Source organism: Octopus bimaculoides, chromosome 7 (assembly GCF_046866305.1).
Source record: "Octopus bimaculoides isolate indiv1 chromosome 7, ASM4686630v1, whole genome shotgun sequence".
Taxonomy (NCBI): domain Eukaryota; kingdom Metazoa; phylum Mollusca; class Cephalopoda; order Octopoda; family Octopodidae; genus Octopus; species Octopus bimaculoides.
In genome coordinates this window covers 44558518-44575607 of record NC_142934.1, presented here as the reverse complement: position 1 = coordinate 44575607, position 17090 = coordinate 44558518, and the positions used below count along the sequence as shown (strand labels likewise).

The window sequence follows — 17090 nt, the reverse complement described above, 5'->3', positions numbered from 1 at the left end:
TTACATTGGATAATAATAGAATTAACGTTACCTTTGTAAATTAATTTTAATAAATTGTTGTTGTTGGCACTCCGTCGCTTACGACGTCAAGGGTTCCAGTTGATCCGATCAACGGAACTGCCTGCTCGTGAAATTAACGTGCAAATCGCTGAGCACTCCACAGTCACGTGTACCCTTAACGTAGTTCTCGGGGATATTCAGCGTGACACAGTGTGACAAGGCTGACCCTTTGAATTACAGGCACAACAGAAACAGGAAGTAAGAGTGACAGAAAATTGTGGTGGAAGAGTACAGCAGGGTTCGCCACCATCCCCTGCCGGAGCCACGTGGGGCTTTAGGTGTTTTCGCTCAATAAGCACTCGCAACGCCCGGTCTGGGAATCGAAACCACGATCCTATGACCGCGAGTCACTACCCTAACCACCGGGACATTGCATGTATGTATGTATATCTGTATAATGCACAGTTCCGTTAGAGAAAATTCAATAAATACAGTACTCCATCTGGTTAGAGATGAATATTATTTAAAGGACACAGAGACCAAAATGCAAAAAGCAAAAAGTGAAACAGGGTAAAAGAGTTATATTCCTTAGACCGTACATTATAAGGCTAGAAAGATATCAACATGTTAATCAGGCCTAGGCGAAATTTTCCAATTCTTCAAAATATATTTATACTAGTGATAGATGAATGGATACACATAGATATGTATGAAAAAGAAATGAATATCAGATGTAAACTGAGAGAATAACACGTCAAGGGAAAAATGTTGGAAATAAAGTCGTAGTAAGGGGCAGCATATGTAGAGTGTTATAACGAAGACAGAACCTTTTTTTTTAATAATAAGAAAAGAAAAACAATAAATTTTAAAAAATCACTTGTCGCACGTTAAAAGGGGGTCTTAAGCTGGTTATTATTAAAATGCAGTGGTAAAATCGGGAGATGAAATACGCAGCGAAGAAAAGGCTAGAAAAGCTGCAGAAGAAGTAACATCGGGAAAAACCGAATGTCTGTTTCTGTGAACTGCAGTAGTGCGGCTGCAATCACATGTTTACATATTACTGTGTGTCTCTATGTGTATACATAAAACACCCAGAAGCATATATCTATATGTGTTTCCCCCTGCGTATTTAGATGATGAAGTATCTCAGTGTCTGTTTTTGCATATTTCCATGATCACATGTCCATGTTTGTCTCTGTATGTGTATTTATATGGCTAAATATCTTTGTATGTTTCTGTATTGCTGTGTATATGAACATTGTCATTTCTTTATGTGTGTCTGTCTCGTTGTGTGCCTAGAATTTTACATACACACATACATACATGCATACATACATACATACATATATATACACACACACACACATACACATTCTTCGAAACGCCGGAGTTTTAATGGTGGCAACTGATGAAGGGGATGTTTCTATGTGGCCTGCTTGTTAGCTGCACCTTGTTTACCATTTTGTCCTTGTTCTTTTGCCACGTCATGTACCCAGTTATGTATCTATATATGTACATGTAGATGAACGTATATACATACATGTACATATATATGCCTATACTCATATATTGTTTATATATATATATATATATATATATATATATATATATATATATATATATATATATATATATATATATATATATATATATATATATATATGTATATATATATATATATATATATATATATATACATATGCATATCTATCTATCTATCTATCTATCTATCTATCTATCTATATATATATATATATATATATATATATATATATATATATATATATATATATATATATATATATATATATATTTATATATCAACATTTATCAGAACCATTATTATATACGGTCGAGTTTATAGAATAAGTTAATCCATACAAGCTCTGACCACTTATCTCTCCCCATTCTCTCTTTGATTTTCTCCCTGTGCGTCTCTCTCTCTCTTTCTCTCTCTCTCTCTCTCTCTCCCTCTCCCTCTCTCTCTCTCTCTCTATCTATCTATCTATTTATCTATCTATCTATCTCCCTCTCTAATTATTGTACACCATTCATCTTCTTCCATTATTTTCTCCAATACCACTTCATCTTCCTTTCTTATTATTTTAGACAGTCTGTCAACACTGGAATCGATAATCAATAAACGATTGAACTTATCTCCTGATTGTTGAAAGTCCTTATCGCACGACATTCTGCCGTTGTTGTTGGTGCTTTTGTTGTTGCTTGTTATTCTCTTAATTACGTTTGCAGTTGCTATTGTTGATCGTATTGTTGATGGTCCTCCAACGAACGTAGAAGATGTTATTGTTGTTGTAGTGTTCCTATTGTTATTGGTTGCGGTGGTCTTTATTGTTATCCTTCACTAAATTGTTATTCTTACAGATCGTATTAACCCAATATTCTTCGCACACACAATCATCAAGTACAACACATACACCACATATATTCACACATGAACTTACATAACATACTAGTATATTATGATACACACACAGCGCAAACGCAAATGCATACGTACATAAACATTCACAATAAACCACCTAGAAACACATACACTACATCAACTATACGAGTTTGATCACACGCAAGACACACACAAAGATTAAACAGACAAAACAGCGCAAACGCAGATCATACCAACACATGGACACGTAAAAGAACTCACAAATACACGCACGCACACACACATAAATACATACACATGTACTTATCAGCCTGTATTCCCAAATATATTCCCAAACACGCGTACAATCAAGCTAATGTAGATTAACATCATAGTGCTACATTAAATGCGCACCAACACATCCATAACAATAGGCGCATGCGTACACGTATGCGGGAAGTCACATACACTCACATCAGCATCAAAATGGATTCAACCACATATATTAGTGAAGACAAAACCCACGCAATCGCACGTATGCATACACAGTCTAACATATCAATATATAATAATAAACACCTAGCGCATGCACAACTACATAGGCAGGATTAAACGCATATGAACACACTCACACATAACGTGCTTAGATTTACACATACACTTTAACAAGTACCCTGAGATACATACACGAAGTAGAGAAGAAGTACACACGGTAATCCAGTGATTGTTGTATGACAGCGCAATCAAATGCATCCACATAACATTTCCACTGCCTTGTCCCTTAAAATCTACTTCCTCATTTCATATCTGTCATTTCGTATAAAACTCCATTTCATCCACACGCATATACACGTGAGAATACATGCCATACCCGCCCACACACACATATATACATATACATACATGCAAATGTGTGTGAGTGTGTGTGTGTTTATGTGTGCGTAGTCGTATGTATATATGTATATATATATATATATATATATGTGTGTGTGTGTGTGTGTGTGTATCTATGTACGTTTGTATGTATGTATGTTTGTATGTATACACACACACGTACATAGCTTCACATACTCACAATCTCTTACATTTAAGCTCCGTTCCAATATGTAACCGCCAAACGCATACGCACAAACCCACACAGATTGAGAGCTGCTGTAAGCACATATGAGCATTCGCACCCGCACACATACACAAAGACGTATATACAGAGAGAGAGAGAGAGAGAGAGGGGAGAGAGAGAGGGTGGAGAAAGAGAGGAGAGAGAGAGAGAATGAGAGAGAGAGAGAATGAGAGAGAGAGAGAGTTAGAGAGTGTGCGTGTGTGTGAGGAAGAGATAGAAAGAAAGAAGACTGGGAAAAGAAACACAGGCATGCAAGCATCAAAACTTTACGATAAACAAAACCACATATATGAGGGGAAAAATAAACCCAACCACACTAAAAGTTAACTTAAACATGCATACGCACACATACATGATCACCCAAACACTTACACACACACACACACACACACACACACATTCATTCTCTCTCTGTCTCTGACATACACACACATAAATACTAGAAACAATACTCCTAGTTATAATATGTAGTATCTGACACAAAGCAGTGTGAACATTACGCATGCGTATATGATATGCACAAGATATTTCTGTTAATTATGGTTGACATCAGGTGGGTGAGAAGGGTAAGTAAGGCCTGGTCAGTAGGTTAGCTGTAAATAAGAAATCAGAATAAAGCAGGAGAGTTTATCTAAGTGTATACATGACAACATTATAAACTCCGAAATCTTACGTTACAGCAAACGCTAATGAATATTATTACGTTATGTGATAATCGTTTACGTAAATGATTGCATAATAGGATTGAAACGCCGGATGTTAAATTGTAATTCAATTCAGTACTACATACAAACATAATTTGGTTGACAGTACGAAGACACGATAGCATGTAAACTAAAGAGGAAATTTATTTATTGCAATTTTGGAAGTGAAGGCAATTCAACTAGACTAGATAGTAATATATTTCACCTTAAATCTTCGAACACTAAACATGAACTATTATTGGTCATCGTAGCATCACTGTGATCAAGAAAATATGTGATTGCGTCCAATTTAAGCTCTGCATGTTTTAATAGGAAACACGAATTAGTTACCCGACGTATACTGCAAACAGGGGAGCGAACCCCTACCATCTTTTAGTTAAAGAAACATCTTGAAAACATCGATAAAAATACCCTTGTCTACATAAAGAAATAAACAATCTTCTTGAGGTGCCATGTCCAGAATGTAGGACATAGGCAATCATGTCCTATCACGATTCTCTGTTCTTTGTTTACTGCAACAGTTACACTTCTAGATGTTTAATGCTTCTTTCTTCCAACCAGTTCGTGAAACTTGTCATCCATATCATCTTTCTTTCTCTGCTCCTTTTCTCTTCACTCTTTCCGGTCATCGCCAAATTCTCCAGACCCTCTTTCCTCATTACATGAGCAAGAATTCTCAGTTACTTGGCCCTTATCTCACAAAGAAGTTTCTTATTTAGCGCAGGCCGGATCATCACCTCTTCATTAGACACTTTTTCCGTCCCAGATAACCTCAATATGCTCCTTACGAACCAGATTTCACAGCTCTCCAAGCACCTTCTCATTCCTGATATAATAGACCATGCCTCACGTCCATGCATTAACATAGGGTAGACATAACAGTTCAATATACAGATCTTGGTATTGATGCTCAGAGTACCGTTATTAAAGATGATATATAATTTCGAGAATGTAGATTTTCCTGCACTATTCGTCTTTTGACTTCTTTCAAATGTCTTGCATTAAGGTAGTTGAAGGATGATACCAGCTTAATGATTTGATTGCTCACTTTCAGCATGGACTTTGGGCTTCCTTTCTTTGTCACCACCATAGCCACTGTCTCCTTGCAATTTATGAAAAGAAACTTCCTCACACTTTCTCTGATTACTACATCCAGAATTCTGTGACGTTCCTTGTCGTATTCTGCAAGTAAAAATGTGCCATCTGCAAATCTTATGTTTGTGATGTCTCTGTCACCTCCCCCCAACACCTTTTTCTTCCCCAGTCCTCTTATGATCAATTCGCGAGAGTAATTAAAGAGATCAGGTGACATAACTCATTCTTGTCTAATCTCTCTCCTGATGCTAATGCATTCACTGCATTCTCCATCCACCTTTATGCATTTGATTAGTTCCAATACAGGCTCTGCAAGTTTCGGAGGCATTTCCCATGCAGATCAAATTCGTCGAATGACATGTCATGTCTTACTGTGTCGAAGGCGTTTGTAGAATCTATGAAACACATGAAGACGTCTTTTGGGATCTCCACTACCCGCTCCGTTATCATTCTCAATACAAAAATGGCATTTCTAATACCAGAATTCTTTACAAATTCAACCTGTTCAATTCCAATCCCAGGTATTATTCTGCTTCTTTCTCGAAGAAGTAAAATTCTCAGGATATTCTTGATAGCGTGAATCATGAGACTGGTCGCACGATGTTTTTCACACTCCACCAGACCGGATTACTTCGAGAGCACAATAAAAACAGATTCACTCAGCTCTTCTGGAAACTTCTTGTTATTATTGTTGTTGTTGTTGTTGTTGTTATTATTATTATTATTACTATTATTATTATTATTATTATTATTATTATTATTATTATTATTATTATGGCCGCCATACTGTGAAGTCACAGAAATTTGATGGTCGGTAGGATGAAAAAGAGTTTGTAATGTTTTCGGCCTTCTCAGGCCCCGTCTTTTCATTTTTATTGTTACCATTACATTTTTGAGATTGCCTGGACTGCGCAGATGGTATTTGTGTGTCGAAATACTCCCTGCTTTGCAGGAAAACGCTTCAATAACCTTTGAATTTTAACTGCTTTCTGCAGAAGCAAATATTTTGCAATTTTCTGTATTCATTTAAAGATGGCTGATAAAGAAGCGATCATAATATTCAACAAAGGAACGCGCTTCTTGTCGAAAAAATTGAGAACGAGTAAGGAGCTAAGTATATGAATATCGGATTGCCTAAATTCGATATGACGTCACCGAGGCGAAAAATATTTTAACTCTAAGCAATGTCAAAACTTTCGGTGTCGACAACGAGAACAACAACACTAACAGCAGCAGTAGTGACAGCAGCAGCAGTGACAGCAGCAGCAGCAACAACAACAACAACAAGACAACAACAACGAAACATAAAAAAGCAAATATTAACTCAACGTCTTTTGTGTCTGCGGAGGGAAATATGCAAAGTTTCCACACAGATGTAGAAAAATTAAAACTGGCAAGAAAATCTGAAAAAAGAGATGGGAAAGAGTAGCTCTAAACCCTCCATCCGGCGTGATAGAAAATATTGCAAGATGCACGGTCATATACCGTTGCATCGGAGTCAAGTTTCACCGGGTGGAAAATGCTCCTGAGCGTGAAGTACAAAAATGCCTTCGGCGCGGGTGGGAACAAAAATCCACATCACCCGAGGGAAGAAGTTTACAACAATTGAGGTGAAATTTGGGACGGAAGAAGAAGCTAGATGGGATTCCGCATCCACTTTGAGGAATGACAACTTTTTCTTAACCCTCAGCTTTCGCGGCCAATGCCTTGCCAATATTAGGGTGCTGATGTGCCGCCAGATATATCCATTATCTGGTTAGTGGCGGCCGTCATGATAGATGTCCAAGAAGATGACGTCATAATACTGGAGGTGAAAAAACTACCTAAGCAAAATTGGTATAGGTATGTAATTGACTTTGCAATCGACCAGCTGTCCGGTTGGTGGACCTGGACGTGAATGGCAGCAAAGGTAGCGCTTTTAGACAGGTGTCGGTCTATGCCCCAACAGGGACTTCAGGCGTCTAGAAACACTCTTGGGAAAGTCTCGCAGTTTAGTGATAATTGTAGATTGGAATAATATTTTGGGCGCATGGAAAGACTTTGTGGGTTTAAAACATATAAGAAAGGGGTATAAAATCCTCGAAAACCTGCCCAGGACTTTCCAGCTTTCTGAAAGGTACCGACTGGATTTCCCTGATGTAGCAGTGTGGACATGGAGCAACCTCAGCGAGTCATCCAAAATCGTACTTAGAGTATTTGTTAGGTTGGATGATAGAGACAGCATAGGTTGTCCACAATCTAAATTGATCGGCTACACAGATCACAATTTTTTTATATGCTCAGTCGATTTAGATAGGACCTGTAGACAGGGACCCGGTTACTGCAAGTTGAATGCGTCCTTACCTGCTCGCAAAGACTACAGGGACCGGATTAGCAAACTAATTAAGCGGCAGTTGGAAGCGATTGTGAGCGAGCAAAGAGAATGCGGACGCCTCGGCGGCGGACGGCCGCAGCCGAACCGCCGGTGCGATGGAAAGGCCTACGTATCGGCTGCCTTACGAGCCACGCGGCCGGTAGCGTACCCGTAAGTTGGCGATCGAAAGCGCTGTCGACCGGGAGTGTGTGTGTCTGTGTGTGTGTGTTACACGGCGGCCAAGGCGGACGAGAAAGAAGAAGAAGAGGAAGAAGCAGCAGCAAGCGGCAGCGAGAGGGAAGCGATTGGCAGCGAGTAAAGACATGTCGGTGGGAGTGTGAGTGGGCACCTGGTGAGGCAGATCGATGTCGTCGCCAGCGTCGTCAGACGCTGGACTGATGGACCAATTAAACTGTTCAGGTCTGGCTTGGTCTCGACGTCGAGGTGGATAAGAATTGGGAAGTGGTGACGAACAGGGTGCTGCTTCGGCTTCTTCATCTTCTTCTTCTTCTTCTTCCACAATAAGTGTGCTGCTAGCCGGGACAATGGAGAGGTGCTAGTGAATTTTAGGCCTATAAACAATGTCTAAGATTTTGGCCAAGGTGTTAGCGAAAAGGTTGGCACTTGTCGTTGGTGGTCTGGTCGGAGAGGCACAATCATGTGCAATCCCGAGCAGGTCTATCCACAACAACCTCCACCTTATGTGATACATCGTAGAGAGGGCTGGGACTAAAGATGGCTTCGGTGGGACTCTGATCAATTAAATCCAGTCGAAAGCTTTCGATCGCTACTTGTAAGCCGTCCTTAAATCGGCCAGTTTCGGACCCGTTTTCAGAAGCTGGGTTCCTGCAATGCTCAACGGCACCTGCTCGGTGGTCAAAGTAAATGACCACCTATCGGAACCGTTTAATATCGCGCGTTCAGTCCGTCAGGGTGCCCGCTCTCACCTCTTTTGTGTGTGCTGGTTCTCGAGCTGCGAAAGTTGGAACAGTTAAGAGGCCTCCCTTTCGAAATTTAATTCGGGAGGGCAGTGTCTGCATACGCGGACGACGTCACCGTCATGGTGTAGGATGCCTCCAAAGCGGAGGCGATCGGCTCCATTGTAAAGTAATGAGTCGTTTGCAGAGGCTAAAATCAATACCGACATGTCGGTGGGAGTGTGAGTGGGCACCTGGTGAGGCAGATCGATGTCGTCGCCAGCGTCGTCAGACGCTGGACTGATGGACCAATTAAACTGTTCAGGTCTGGCTTGGTTTCGACGTCGAGGTGGATAAGAATTGGGAAGTGGTGACGAACAGGGTGACCTCTCTTACCTAGAAATGGGCAGAGAGGAAGCTGTCCCTGAAAGGTCGGGTCGAGGTGGCGAATGCCTACATCGCCTCTGTCATTATTTATCATCTGACTGTCATGCCTTGGCCCAGTTACTGCTTGATTAAACTGGAGAGCATCCTGTTTATTTCCTTGTGGAAGGGACACGTTCCAATGGTCAGGCGGTCGGTCTACTGTCAATTTACTTTGCGTGGCGGCTTAGGCATGCCATGGCTTTTAGTGCGCAGACACGCACTCAGGTTTCGCCACCTGCAGCGATTTCTAGAAGGTGAACATGTGTGGTCTCTGCATGCGAGACACGCCTTTCCGCAGCTCGTTTCCTTGACGGAGTTGCCGTCCTCAGTAAAGGATAGGCCACGACTGAGTGCCTGACACTTAGAATGTCGTCAGGCGCTCACTGTCCTCTACAATTCGGGCAATAGGATCGGTGGATATTCCACTTTAGATATTTACAGAAGATTAGTAACGGAAAAGTGCGATGACGTCCTCGGGGAGAACCTAGGCGTCGACGAAGACGAACTGGCAAGTATATTCCAGAAGACTGTTATGGATAATTTCCAGATGTCTTTGCTTGGCAGTGCAACTGGGGCGAGATAAACTCTGCAAGCTCGGATGTGCTGTCAGACGTGCTTGGCCGAGGTGCTCACAGAGCGACACAACTGTTCTGCATGTACTCGTTTAGTGTCTGGGCATTGCTGACTTGTGGAATTCTGTCGAAGAGTTGCTGTCGTGTGCAGGACAAATCCGTCTGTTAGCTGAGTCCATGATGATGATTGCTCCGCCGCCCTCCTTTAATCGGACTGGCAGAGCAGGTTTCTTTTGTCTGGTGGTTGTGGCGAAACAGGACAGAATCATTCCTCTTTGGTAAATCCTTCATCGAGTTTTTCAAGTTTCACTTGAAAGGGAAAGTAAGGATGGAGAGGGAAGTGATGTGATCGCGTGAATTTATGAAAGTTGCAAAAATGGCAAGAGTGAATGGTATTACTCTCAGTGTAAACTTTTGAGTCGGAAGAAAGAAGTTGGTATCGTCCATGGTATCCAGAGTGATCTTGGATGGTGGGGTTCCTTGATAATCCCTAGAGATCCTCCTGTATCAGGAGTACCCCATCACTATAACTATTTCCCCTGTTTTTCCAGTGTCGCATACTATGTATATGTCCCTTCTAATTTATGCCATTACATGTAAACCCACACACTTTACGTCTGTCTTTATATTGTCCCCCTCATCCTTCGCCCTGGTGGCAAATAAAATAGATCATCATCATCATCACCATCATCATCATCATCATCATCATCATCATCATCATCATCATTTAAGACAGTTGGCTGGCAGCATCTTTAGCATGCAGTAAAAATGCTTAGCAGCATTTCGTTAGTCTTCACGTTCTGGGTTCTAATTTTGCCAAGATCTACTAGTTGTCATCTTTTCGGGGCCAATAGAATATCTACCAGTTATGTATTGGAGTCGATGGTTTTGACTACGCTAGCCCCCCACCAAATTTTAGGCCTTATGTCTATAATAGAAACGATTTTTGCATATAAATTTATCTAAGTATCTACAGCGATATATAATTGAGGAGATACATCACTTTCTAATAACTAAATCAGTAACCTAATCTTAACTTTATTTAAATCTGAATAGATGATCGTCTCAGAAATTGCAGCAGGATGTTTTATTTGAAGTTGTGTGCGTCTGTGTATGATTTTCATGTATGTAGAAATTGATGTGAATATGTATAGATGTGTATACATATTTGAGCATACTCAGCTTTTCTTGTGTATGCATATGTTGATAAGAATGTGTTTATACGTGTATGTATGTATACGCACACACATATATATCTATATACGTACATGTGTGTTTGTGTGTGCGTGAGTGCAGATATAAAAAGCTATATTTACTTATACTTGTGTTAGTGCATCTTTGTGTGTGAACGTGTCTGTACGGTTGCTTTTCGCTAACTAACAAAGTCTCAGCTCCTACCATAATTGCCTACTAAACTATTTATCATGGTTAACTAAGAAATTTCTTTCAAATATGACAGCTTAGATAGTTGACCTTCTTTTCCTCTTTAGACATGGAGTCTACATTATTCTTAGCCTTCTCATGTTCTGTTTATTTCACTGATAATATTAAAATACTAGCTCGCTACTTTGTTAATTGCTATAAAAAGAATTTTCTCTTTACTTGATATACAGCTCTGTCTTCGCACTGTGAACCAACTTATGTTGGGATGTAGTGCTGAATTGAATTACAATATTCCTCTGAAGATCAACGTTTCAACCTTATTATGCAATAGTTTACGTAAACATCATGCCACAACGTACGAGTATTCGGTTGTGAAAAACGTGTAAGATTACATAATTCATGACGATAATAATATTGAAACAAACTTATACATATACATACATGTTAATATGGACCTGAAGAAGAACATCTGTTGTAATATTGTTCAAACCGTTAGCCCACTGGGAGATATGCTTAACGGTATTTCACTCGTCTGAGTTCAAATTCCACCGAGGTCGTGTTTGCTTTTCATCCTTTCGGAGTCGATAAATTAAGTACCAGTGAAACACTGCGGTCGGTGTAATCGACTAGTCTTTTCCCCACTAATTTGAGGCCTTGTGCCTCCATTGGAAAGTATTATTATTATCATTGCTAGAGCGGTGAGCTGGACAAAATGTTTTGAGATATTCTATCCGTTTCTATGCTCTGAATTCAAATTTCATTGAGGTCGAATTTTCCTTTCGCCCTTCATAGTCGATAAAGCAAGTACCAGTTGAGAGCTGGGATCGCTGTAATCGACTAACTCTTGATTATTATTATTTTTATTTTGTGATGATAGGAAACCCAAAATGCCTTGCAGCGTTTATTTATGTTCGAATAAGCTGTGATTTCAAGTCTGAAGACATCGCTAACATTCATCGGTTTGACATCGATCGAATGGACACCAGTAATATACTCGGAACAGATTTCTCTATAACTGACGAAAACCTCCTCCCTCACATCTGCCACCTTCTTACATAAGAAACCAGCAGTAGTAATAAAACACTAAATTGCTACTACTACTACTACTACTACTACTACTACTACTACTACTACTACTACTACTACTACTGTTTTCGCAAAATGTCTGCCTCTAAAATATGTTAACTTGTGGTAATGGAAGGAAGTATCTGTGGCTCGACGATTTGGAGGTGGTGGTCGCGGCAGTGTTGGTGGCTGTAGTAATGGGGATCATGTTGCTGCTGTCGCTGATGTTGCTGATGGTTGTGTCACTGTCACAGTTGGTGGTTGTGTGTTCTATCTCTTGTTGGTGGTGCTTTTGTGGATGGTGCTCCTGCACTAGTATTGGTGTTGGCGGTGTTGTTGACGAACTTGGTATAGCTGATACCAGTGTATGTTGGAAGTATTAATGGTTATGATGGTGGTGGTAGTATTTGTGGTTGATAGTGATGATGTCTGCGTATTAATGTTGGTGGTAGGGATGATGTTGGTGTTGCATTGAGGGTGTTGTTGTTGGTGCTGTCTTTTGAGAGAACGCTACTGGTCGTGTTTGCAGTGCTGATGTACTAGTGATGGTGATGTTGGTAACGATGTAGATGACTGTAAAATGATGGTGCTGGTGGTGGCAGTGACAGTGTTTTTATTGTTGTTATTGATGTTCTGAGTATTAAAGTTGTTCTTGTTATTGTTGCTGCTGCTGTGGCCATTGTTCTTTAAGCGCAGTTACTTCGTTAGATGTTATCAACATGAAGTGGTAAAAACAACTTCTCCCCCACTGCCCTCACCGTACTTCTTCTTCATCTTTTCTTGTAAGTAGGATGTTCGACCAATCAGTGAGTTCGGTCGTAAGCAACAGGAAATTGGGAGCTTCGATTCTCCATCTACAACAACAACAGCAGCAACATCGACAACAATAAGAACAACAACAATGCCATCAAAATAACTTCGTCGAAATTAATATATGTTGGGCAATAATAGCAGGAGACAAAAAAAACATCATCATCTTCGTCATCAAATTCTTCGCATGCTTCATCATCACTTTCATTATCATCAAATCATCATCACCGTTCATTATTATCTTTGTCATTTTCATTAATCATTACTACTGCGTCGCTGTCATCACCACCACCACCACCACCACCGCCGCCGCCATCGTCGTCGTCATCAGTAGTATTAGCAACAGCAGCAGCAACAGCCTTATTCACCATCAAGATAGAATTTAGATTAATAGGAAAGAGTAAAGAGAAAGAAAAAGAAGCGCAAGTAGTAGTAGTAGTAGAAATAGTAGTAGTAGTAGTAGTAGTAGTAGTAGTAGTAGTAGTAGTAGTAGTATTAGTAGTAGTAGTAGTAGTAGTGTTTAGTACTCTTCTCACTGTGATGTTTTTCAATTCCACGTCTTAATGGGTCACTTATATAACCTCAGATCAACATCGTCAAGGCTATTTTCCCCAAATCATGTTTTTCTTCTTTTATAGAATATCAACAAGAATTTATATCCTCTTCTTTCATTGGTTTACCCGTATTTGGAAAAAAATGAGTCACTTCTATTGAACTAAAAGTGCACTGTTGGTGTGGTTTATTTGGTGGAAGTAATTATTGTTCAAAGAATAGAAATAAAATTATTTTAAAATTTCTGAGTTAGCTGTTGTTTTTTCTGTCCCGTATAAGTTTTGACAACACTTGCGAAAAATGTATCGGTGTGATGTTTGTTATGTTCTCAATGACATTTGGGAATAAAAGAGTAAAAAAATAGACTTAAATCAGAAATCGAATTCTGCATCCTTTAGCTGCTCTCCCGCTGAGAAGAATCAAAGACTTCAGCACAACAACAACAGCATCACCATTAACAGCAGCAGCAGCAGTGACAACGACGACGACGACGAGGACGACAATGACGATTACAACAACAACAACAACAACAACAACAACAACAACAACAACAACAACAACAACAACATCGTCCTCTTTCTTTTGTTCTAATTCGCGTCAAAATTTTCGAAATGCTAATCGCCTTCCATCCTGTACTGAGGCCCTCTGTCCCTCAGTTCTTCTCCGTGACATATCAATTATCGTTGGTGGAATTTGGGGCACACAATGTCTTTGATTCTCTCACAATATTTTTCTCAGAAACGTTAACCTTGTAGGTGTTTATAAACATTATCAACCGCTTCCGTTTCAGTAATGTTACTAAGAGTGTGATTGTCTTGGAAACACAGCCTACTTGTTTACTATATGATAAAGAAAATCGTGTCGGTGCAGCTGAACAATACTAAATTTCAATACACGGAAAGGAGAATCACTTTGGAGCGTTGATATGTTGATCAGAGATAGAACTACACAATAACAGTAACCTTTCCTCACAATCTAAATTTGCAATCAAGAAAGCTCATATACCAAACTGCATGAATAATGGGTACATGAGGAATGTCAAGTATGTTTAAATAGAGCAGTGTTTGAGTCAACAAGAAGAAGGTCAATAATTTTTAGGAGTTTAGTTTTAGTTGACGTAAACATACATAGTTTCAAACTTCTGTATTTCTCAAAGATAACCTCACAGAATCGTGATTTCTTATAAAAACACTTAAACATATCAATATGCTTGTGGAGAAAGGCGGTGAGCTGGCTGAAGCGTTAGCACTCCGGGCGAAATGCTTAGCGGTATTTTGTCTGTCTTTACGTTCTGAGTTCAAATTCCGCCGAGGTCGACTTTGCCTTTCATTCGCCCTCAAATTTCGGGCCTTGTGCCTAGAGTAGAAAAGAATGATCTTTAGGTGTTTAGGTTCAGTTGACGTAAACAAATATACACTAGTATTAATAGAGTTTTGATCAGAGAGAGAGAGCAATAATACTGCATGATGTTGTTAGCTGAAATTAAGCAATTATCGTTCGATCTGATAAACACAGAGAGCGTAGCAATGTGGTAAACACTAAGTCAGAAAGAGATGAACTGTGTTCGAGATGGCTATATAGCACTCAGAGATATGTGTGATGCAAGGATAATAACTAGTGCTCTAATTAAAAGATTCCTCTTACGATCCATCTGCATTAGTGTAGGAGGAATAATAGAACTAAGAGAAGGAGATATGAATATTGAATTTACTTAGGATGACTACTGCAGGGGCGCGTGAAGTGAGAATATTATCAAGGGTATAGAACTAGAGTGAATTGAACCGCACAATAGTTGAATTAGAAAATCAATATAAAAGAACAAGGGAAGGTGAGACTTTGAGCCTGATTAACAGGAAATCTATATTTCTGGTAAGTAATCATATGCTGAGAAGTGAATGTTGGGGAAAGTAGAACTTGATATATGCTCTGATAACACTGTTCAAACAAAATTTTCAGTGTAGAAAGCAGCTTAAAACTAAAAACATTGGTAAAAGAGGAAGTGAGATATTTGTTTCTCGAGAAGAGAATCCGTGGTTTTTCTGTGGTCAGTAAGTCTGCAGGTGATGTTAGACAATGGCTATTCTGACTTGCAGTTCACTAACCTTCAGAAAAGGAAAAACAGAGTGTGTAATATCCAGTGCATTTCGCGTTAACTTGTAGCTCAGTGTGATTTTCATGTAATTTGACTTTGACTATCACCGAGAGAGAGAGAGAGAGAGGCAGAGAGAGAGAGAGAGAGAGAGAGAGAGAGAGAGAGAAAACAAAACTCATGTGTTATCGCTAAATCATTATTCTCTGTAATAGACCGATTGGATGAATGACTTTCTTGAAATTCTGTACTTTGCTAAGAGATTATTTCTAAAGTGGGAGAGAACGAAACTTGACTTATAGGGTAGCTGATGGGAGAAGTTTCTTAGAGTGTGATTTACGTTATCAGACTTTCGAAATATCTAACAGTGGTCCCTTTTGAAAAAAAAAAAAAATTCAACAATACATTCTGACAAACAGTAAAAAAGAAAGAATAGAAGAGAGTCGTGGAGTCAACGAATCACGACATTTTCCGTATAGGAAGCTTATTTCTTTCGCTTCGGAAAAATTAACTTATGAAACAGACGAGTATATTCGAAAAAAGTAGAGAAGTTCTCTTATATGATTTAGATTCCTCTCTAAGCTGTAACAACGAATTGTTAGCCGTGCAGAGGAGCCACTGTCCTTTAGACGTGAAGCATCATCGTGGCTCAAGTAGCGATGATTCACTGATGGTTAATTGTAAGATTCCAAATCAGTGGAGGAATTAGCTACATATACACTGACTCGCATGCATAAACACATCCATGTGCACTCGTACACAGACACAGGCACATATATACACATACACTTATGAACATACACCCAAACATATACGCACATACACACACGCACACATACATACGCAAACACGTACACAAAGGGTGAGAAGAGTGAGAGAAGGGGAGGTGGGGTCAACTCACGCTTTTCTCCTGTAGGTGAGATATTCATATTAACGTCAGTGACTGAAATATTACTAATTTGAAAATGCACATTTTAAGTCAGCCGACAGCTATGAATGTAAGCTAAAAATATATGAATTTACTGACTAATAAACATATTTACAGAGCTTTAAAAATCAATTATATATATATGCCGAGGCAAATGGAGTAGTTCATTTATTGATGTTCTGAAGGAGTAAGTGGGCGATCGATGGCATATATTAAAATTATTTGAATAGCATTGAATGGTTGAAGGATGAGAAACTTCTGTAATTATATTCATATATATTATTAGCAAAATGAAATAATTTTGCAAATAAATGTAAATGTGTAAACTTAGCTTAATACAGATTCTGGTTTATAAAGTGAAATAATTTGATAATAAAGAGACATGTTATACAAAACCAAAACAGTTGGTCAACTTTCTAAAATTTAGTACAGAACAGCTAGGAAATTGTGACTTGAGAACATTAAAGCGAAAGGGTAGAAACTAGGAACCAAGACCGGATGCTGTAAACAGCTAGGAATCGCAATCGGATAAACTACACAACCAGAGAATGAAATTGGACACGTCTTAATGGGAGTTTGGCTATGGCTCTATGATATCAGTATAACATTTGAGTTGTCGATTGCAGTATAACGTTATATTTGCTTCGGCACTACATATTCTAAAATTTGGAACAATATCAGTTATATCTTTGC

At 39.3% G+C, this 17090-nt stretch overlaps 1 long non-coding RNA gene across 1 annotated transcript in view; it reads right to left on the bottom strand.

Annotated features, from left to right (window-relative positions):
- Window positions 1–14499: 14499 nt before the first annotated feature.
- Window positions 14500–17090, bottom strand: part of LOC149134684 (uncharacterized) — a 3491-nt gene continuing 900 nt past the window's right edge. Inside the window, exon 3 of the long non-coding RNA XR_016242456.1 lies at window positions 14500–14736. This is a non-coding gene — a long non-coding RNA (uncharacterized LOC149134684). The remainder of the gene's footprint in view (window positions 14737–17090) is intronic.